Here is a 7,500-nt window from a genome sequence, read left to right as displayed (position 1 = left end):
GCCCGCACCAGGGCCCAGCGTGTGCCGATGGTGGTCGAGGCAAGCGCCCGCACCAGTGCCCAGCGTGTGCCGATGGTGGTCGAGGCAAGCGCCCGCACCAGGGCCCAGCGTGTGCCGATGGTGCTGGGGGCAAGCGCCCGCCCCAGGGCCCAGCGTGTGTCGATGGTTATCGGGGCAACCGGCCGCACCAGGGCCCAGGGTCTGCCGATGGTGCTCGAGGCAACCGCCCGCACCAAGGCTCAGCATGTGCCGATTGTGATCGAGGCAACAACCCACACCAGGGCCCAGCTTGTGCCGATGGCGGTCGAGGCAAGTGCCCGTACCGAAGGGCAGCCTATGCCGATGATGGTCGATGCATGTGCCATCACCATGCGTCATCATGTGCCATTGATGGTCGAGGCCTTGGCCGAAGTTCGATTTTGAGCCACGGTGCCCATGCTTGGCTCCAGCATGTGCTGGTGCCGCATTTTTTTCACTCGGGACAGCATCGCCGGAGCATCGCCGGAGTACCGCCGGAGAACCTGACCGGCGGCATTGGGGTTCCGGCGATTGGGAGGGGGGCCGGGGGGGTGTGCGCACATGATGTGCGATGGGTGCTGGTACTTGGCCTTGTGTTGGCCCCCTATCCCTCATCAAACCTCTGAGAATTCACACCCCCTTAAAGAGCATTTGAGATTTTACAGGTTTGCTACCAGTAGCCGTTAAAGTGTCTGAAATGGGGACACTTTTTTCAAACGGTCACAAAATCTTCTCTACTTCGAGTTTTTAGCTGAATTTTTTTGTGCATGCCAACAAAAATATAAGGATCATGCCTACAAAATTTGGGGCCAAAAATCCTTATAAAAAAATTTTAAAAAATCCCGAACCGCAAAAAGTTTCAAAAATCATGAAAAATAGAAAACGAGTCATCTTCCAACGAAACTTCACGTGAAGGCTTAGGGGACCATTGTATGAATTTACAAGCCATAAAAATGGCATTGGCACGGCAGAAATTTGAAGATGTGCCTAAACCCACCAGGGCCCAGCGTGTGCCGATGGTGCTCGAGGCAACCGCCCGCACCAGGGCCCAGCGTGTGCCGATGGTGCTCGAGGCAAGCGCCCGCACCAGGGCCCAGCGTGTGCCGACGGTGGTCGAGGCAACCGCCCGCACCAGGGCCGATAGTGTGCCGATGGTGCTCGAGGCAACCTGTCGCACCAGGGCCCAGCGTGTGCCGATGGTGATCGAGGCAACCTGCCGCACCAGGGCCCAGCGTGTGCCGATGCTGGTCGAGGCAAGCGCCCGCACCAGCGCCCAGCGTGTGCCGATGGTGCTCGAGGCAACCGACCGCACCAGGGCCCAGCGTGTGCCGATGGTGCTCGAGGCAACCTGCCGCACCAGGGCCCAGCGTGTGCCGATGGCGCTCGAGGCAAGCTCCCGCACCAGGGCCCAGCGTGTGCCGATGGTGCTCGAGGCAACCTGCCGCACCAGGGCCCAGCGTGTGCCGATGGTGCTCGAGGCAACCTGCCGCACCAGGGCCCAGCGTGTGCGGATGGTGCTCGAGGCAAGCGCCCGCACCAGGGCCCAGCGTGTGCCGATGGTGGTCGAGGCAACCGCCCGCACCAGGGCCCAGCGTGTGCCGATGGTGGTCGAGGCAACCTGCCGCACCAGGGCCCAGCGTGTGCCGATGGTGCTCGAGGCAACCTGCCGCACCAGGGCCCAGCGTGTGCCGATGGTGCTCGAGGCAACCGACCGCACCAGGGCCCAGCGTGTGCCGATGGTGGTCGAGGCAACCGCCCGCACCAGGGCCCAGCGTGTGCCGATGGTGGTCGAGGCTGCCGATGATGGTCGAGGCAACCTGCCGCACCAGGGCCCAGCGTGTGCCGATGGTGCTCGAGGCAACCGACCGCACCAGGGCCCAGCGTGTGCCGATGGTGCTCGAGGCAAGCGCCCGCACCAGGGCCCAGCGTGTGCCGATGGTGGTCGAGGCAACCTGCCGCACCAGGGCCCAGCGTGTGCCGATGGTGGTCGAGGCAAGCGCCCGCACCAGGGCCCAGCGTGTGCCGATGGTGGTCGAGGCAAGCGCCCGCACCAGGGCCCAGCGTGTGCCGATGGTGGTCGAGGCAACCTGCCGCACCAGGGCCCAGCGTGTGCCGATGGTGCTCGAGGCAACCGACCGCACCAGGGCCCAGCGTGTGCCGATGGTGCTCGAGGCAACCTGCCGCACCAGGGCCCAGCGTGTGCCGATGGCGCTCGAGGCAAGCTCCCGCACCAGGGCCCAGCGTGTGCCGATGGTGCTCGAGGCAACCTGCCGCACCAGGGCCCAGCGTGTGCCGATGGTGCTCGAGGCAAGCGCCCGCACCAGGGCCCAGCGTGTGCCGACGGTGGTCGAGGCAACCGCCCGCACCAGGGCCGATAGTGTACCGATGGTGCTCGAGGCAACCTGTCGCACCAGGGCCCAGCGTGTGCCGATGGTGATCGAGGCAACCTGCCGCACCAGGGCCCAGCGTGTGCCGATGCTGGTCGAGGCAAGCGCCCGCACCAGCGCCCAGCGTGTGCCGATGGTGCTCGAGGCAACCGACCGCACCAGGGCCCAGCGTGTGCCGATGGGGCTCGAGGCAACCTGCCGCACCAGGGCCCAGCGTGTGCCGATGGCGCTCGAGGCAAGCTCCCGCACCAGGGCCCAGCGTGTGCCGATGGTGCTCGAGGCAACCTGCCGCACCAGGGCCCAGCGTGTGCCGATGGTGCTCGAGGCAACCTGCCGCACCAGGGCCCAGCGTGTGCGGATGGTGCTCGAGGCAAGCGCCCGCACCAGGGCCCAGCGTGTGCCGATGGTGGTCGAGGCAACCGCCCGCACCAGGGCCCAGCGTGTGCCGATGGTGGTCGAGGCAACCTGCCGCACCAGGGCCCAGCGTGTGCCGATGGTGCTCGAGGCAACCTGCCGCACCAGGGCCCAGCGTGTGCCGATGGTGCTCGAGGCAACCGACCGCACCAGGGCCCAGCGTGTGCCGATGGTGGTCGAGGCAACCGCCCGCACCAGGGCCCAGCGTGTGCCGATGGTGGTCGAGGCTGCCGATGATGGTCGAGGCAACCTGCCGCACCAGGGCCCAGCGTGTGCCGATGGTGCTCGAGGCAACCGACCGCACCAGGGCCCAGCGTGTGCCGATGGTGCTCGAGGCAAGCGCCCGCACCAGGGCCCAGCGTGTGCCGATGGTGGTCGAGGCAACCTGCCGCACCAGGGCCCAGCGTGTGCCGATGGTGGTCGAGGCAAGCGCCCGCACCAGGGCCCAGCGTGTGCCGATGGTGGTCGAGGCAAGCGCCCGCACCAGGGCCCAGCGTGTGCCGATGGTGGTCGAGGCAACCTGCCGCACCAGGGCCCAGCGTGTGCCGATGGTGCTCGAGGCAACCGACCGCACCAGGGCGGAGCGTGTGCCGATGGTGGTCGAGGCAAGCGCCCGCACCAGGGCCCAGCGTGTGCCGATGGTGGTCGAGGCAACCTGCCGCACCAGGGCCCAGCGTGTGCCGATGGTGCTCGAGGCAACCGACCGCACCAGGGCGGAGCGTGTGCCGATGGTGGTCGAGGCAAGCGCCCGCACCAGGGCCCAGCGTGTGCCGATGGTGGTCGAGGCTGCCGATGGTGGTCGAGGCAACCTGCCGCACCAGGGCCGAGCGTGTGCCGATGGTGCTCGAGGCAACCGGCCGCACCAGGGCCCAGCGTGTGCCGATGGTGGTCGAGGCAAGCTGCCGCACCAGGGCCCAGCGTGTGCCGATGGTGTTCGAGGCAACCGACCGCACCAGGGCCCAGCGTGTGCCGATGGTGCTCGAGGCAACCTGCCGCACCAGGGCCCAGCGTGTGCCGATGGTGGTCGAGGCAACCTGCCGCACCAGGGCCCAGCGTGTGCCGATGGTGGTCGAGGCAAGCGCCCGCACCAGGGCCCAGCGTGTGCCGATGGTGGTCGAGGCAACCGACCGCACCAGGGCCCAGCGTGTGCCGATGGTGCTCGAGGCAACCGGCCGCACCAGGGCCCAGCGTGTGTCGATGGTGGTCGAGGCAAGCGCCCGCACCAGGGCCCAGCGTGTGCCGATGGTGGTCGAGGCAACCGCCCGCACCAGGGCCCAGCGTGTGCCGATGGTGCTCGAGGCAACCGACCGCACCAGGGCCGAGCGTGTGCCGATGGTGGTCGAGGCAAGCGCCCGCACCAGGGCCCAGCGTGTGCCGATGGTGGTCGAGGCAACCTGTCGCACCAGGGCCCAGCGTGTGCCGATGGTGGTCGAGGCAAGCGCCCGCACCAGGGCCCAACGTGTGCCGATGGTGCTGGGGGCAACCGCCCGCACCAGGGCCCAGCGTGTGCCGATGGTGATCGAGGCAGGCGCCCGCACCAGGGCCCAGCGTGTGCCGATGGTGGTCGAGGCAAGCGCCCGCACCAGTGCCCAGCGTGTGCCGATGGTGGTCGAGGCAAGCGCCCGCACCAGGGCCCAGCTTTTGCCGATGGTGATCGAGGCAACCGGCCGCTCCAGGGCCCAGCGTGTGCCGATGGTTATCGGGGCAACCGGCCGCACCAGGGCCCAGGGTCTGCCGATGGTGCTCGAGGCAACCGCCCGCACCAAGGCTCAGTGTCACGGTCCGCGCGTTCCTTCTATTGAAACCACGCGTCCGTGTGGCACCAAGACTAATCCTAGTCAAGGTCAGCCTTCTATCGTGCCCATTTTCCGCCGCGGACAACCCTATTCCAGTCCACGATCCTCGAATGCTCATAGGGATGCATAGTCCCGGTTCTCATGGCCTTGAGGCCTCTTGACATGGTGCGAACCCAGCATCATGCCCGCCCGCATCGTTCGCAGGCTCCTATATTGAGTTTACGCCAGCACCCCACCTAAGCTGGTCAACAGCCCAACTCGGAGCCTCTAGGCTCATTTCGTCCCACGAGACTCGGTTCTTAGGGCTCAGGCCCTTAGCAACAGTATCGACTGCCCGCACGCATGATTGACACCCTACATCATGCTGGTCCCGCAAGGGGACTTGGGTGGACTGCCCCAGTGGCAGCACACCATCCCGACTGGCCGCAGGGGTCTAGCAGCACGCCTACCCGCTAGTCCGCACGCCCCTTTTTCTCGATGGCATCCCTCATACGTAAACACCATCACATGATCCTTCCGGCTCGAGGAGGGGAAAACCGACGGGCATAACGGATTCTACCGTCTAACCCCCTGTCTCCATGCAAAGGCGCGATACGAGGCCCGCCGGCCCCAACCGTCCCCGGGTTTACCTTACCCGAGAAAACATCGTGCCACGCTCGTGACCCTACGATGCCCGCCCACCTAGACACCACGAGTGCCTAGGAGTAGCTCACTTCAGACTAGCCAGGCCCCCGCCTGCCCGCTAGCCAAGGGGGTGGTGGAGAGCTGACACCAATCATCCCCCTATAAAGAGCGTTAGAGATTTTCCCAATACGCTACCAGTGACCGTAAGAATGTCTGAAACGGGGACACTTTTCTGCCCAGCCATGTCGGGGTCTTTCTCCGGCTAACTCAGGGCCCCGTAACCTTCCCTTTGGTCACCATTGCTCCTTGATACTGCTCGCTGCTCCACCAACCCACTCGAAGGTGCCCGCATATTGCTTCCACTAATGGCACCCGCCAGGATACTTGGCTTGAAGGTGTCCGACCATTGTCCCGAACTTCCCCGCGTATCTTGCGGCCCGGGGCTCCCATTGCCCCTACAACATGTTAGCATCATGTTCCAAAGCTCCGAATGCACGCCTTCATTCCTTAGAACCGCTTTCCCACCAGCTCGGTCTCGACCGCTGCTCGGTTCAGGGTCAGTCATGGCAGGACCAAGGCCTGACCATGACACTCTCCCCCACTTACTATGTCGATGCCCTCATCGACGCCAAGACCACACCCAACTATCCTGTTGCACACAGCTGACATTTCCTCATATGTCTCTTACTGGTGCTCTCAAGGATTGGGTTGAGGTCCCGTCACATGAGGCACCAGGCACAGTACTCGTCCATTGTTGGTGTAGATTGGTCCCATTGTTGCTCAGCTTTGTTGTAGTTCGAACCGCCTAACCTATCTTGGTTGTATTCATATGGGTCATACCATGGCTTCATCCCTTGATCATTGTCAGGTTGCGACCTCGAGGTGCCCTCATTGATCAATGACCCTCAGTAGAATGAATGACCACCGCTTTGCCACTCATTTGGTGCGTCCCACCGGACGTGACCCCTCACACCAACTGCACGCTTGCAGCATCAACTCACTGATGCGCCCCTCTGGACGTGATGCTTAGGTCAACCGCACTCATACGGCACCCTATATGATGACCCTAGCATAGTGGCATTCAAGCACCTTGGTCATCTCCCAACTTGGGTCCTCTCGGCCCCTCCAAGGTCACCTCTCTAGGTGTGGCCCTCAGGCCAACCGCCCCCAAGACGGCACCTTAAAGCGTGCTAATTCAGTCTTTGCCCCCGGCTTGAACACTATGCTCCATCGCCCAAGCTCCTTTATCTTGGCTCAGTCTCGGGGGGGGGGAATTGATAGGTCTCCCCCACTTTTACTGGAAACTCGGCACAGCATTATGCGCAACCCTGTCTCCTCGATGGTTCTATTGCTCGATAGTTTTGATTCCAACCCAGTTCCTAGGGCGTCCCAAAATCCGCTTATACTCGGAGACCCACTGATCTACCAGCACTTTTGGCCCACTGATTTGTTTGACTCGGGGATTCACCCGCTCGATCCTCAAGGTCCACTGACTTGCACGACTGAGGCCTTGTCAACTGGCCGTTTTCCCTTTCTTGTTCCACTGGAAAACATCCTGTCGTGGCCCACTGACCACCACTACTCGTGAAGCCTTCCCTTTCGGCCAATACAAGTTCAATATCCTGGTTCACACACACACTCTCGTGATCCTCTGACCACAAGAACTCATGGTCCACTGACCAACGCAGCTCATGGTCCACTGACCATCTCACTTGTGGCTTCAATCTTCAGCCACTTCATACTCTTCTGTGTAGTAGTCTCATGCTTGGACCCGAATACTTCGGCTTGCACCCCCCCCTGGGGCACCTGCACCATACATCAAGTGCACACATTAGTAATTAATCTTGCAACTCGACACCCCCTGCCCCTCAGGACAAGGTTCACTCGGCCCACGTGGCCTTACACAACACCATTTCCTGGTGTAAGACCCTTTTCGGATCTCGGTCTCACTACGGTTCCTTTCACCGTAAAGGCATCACATGCCACAACATATGCCAACACCTTTTTCTAGGTGAGGCTAGACTCTGGTGCCCTTTTTCTAGGCGTCCAAGAGTCTACTCGAGAGCCATTTTACATAGGCCCAATATTTCCCATCGCATGCAACGGTGGCCCTTTCTCGAGCCCCCATAGGCACAAAAACTGCATTTGTGTCTCGATAGCTCCATTCGGGCTTGGCACCACCGTAATTTCGCATCACCAGACCCACACATGGGGTCGCATAACTCTCGCCACTGAGCCAACCTAGGCTCTGATACCAAGTG

Source organism: Durio zibethinus, unplaced genomic scaffold, assembly GCF_047325235.1.
Source record: "Durio zibethinus cultivar Kanyao isolate XHJ-2024 unplaced genomic scaffold, ASM4732523v1 HiC_scaffold_3, whole genome shotgun sequence".
In the NCBI taxonomy this organism is placed as follows: Eukaryota; Viridiplantae; Streptophyta; class Magnoliopsida; order Malvales; family Malvaceae; genus Durio; species Durio zibethinus.
This window is presented reverse-complemented; position numbering follows the sequence as displayed.